The sequence below is a fragment of the Palaemon carinicauda genome, chromosome 1, assembly GCF_036898095.1.
Source record: "Palaemon carinicauda isolate YSFRI2023 chromosome 1, ASM3689809v2, whole genome shotgun sequence".
Lineage (NCBI taxonomy): Eukaryota > Metazoa > Arthropoda > Malacostraca > Decapoda > Palaemonidae > Palaemon > Palaemon carinicauda.
In genome coordinates, this window is record NC_090725.1 from 130408394 (window position 1) to 130408854 (window position 461).

Here is a 461-nt window from a genome sequence, read left to right on the forward strand (position 1 = left end):
TAGTCAGCTCTGTGACTTTGTCTATGAGCGGCAAAGAGATGGAGGCCGCTGTCGTAAAAATAGTGTAGGCACCTTTGTGTGGGGTGAGCTTGGAGTTAATACACCCCCACTCTGATAGTGTTCTGGCCCAGATAGCCTGGGCCTGCTCTTTTGGAAATATCACCGTTTCCTTCGGTACCTTGTCCATACGGACCAATGCATGTTCCTTTAAACGTACAAAACCATTGAACGGGAATGCTAGGCCCGGGGGTAGAACTCCAGGTCCTCTAGAGGGCGGGTGCCTATGCCCTCCAGAGTTAGGGGACCATCTAAGAATGGGGCATGCAAGGCAAACCGCCAAGGATTGTTTTTATCGAAGGGCGGCAGCTTCGATGCGTTTGGGGCAGAAGGGGGAGGAAACTGAGTTCCGGCGCAGATCAGAGTAGCCATCATATCCTTAATCTCTGTTATCGCCCCAGAGT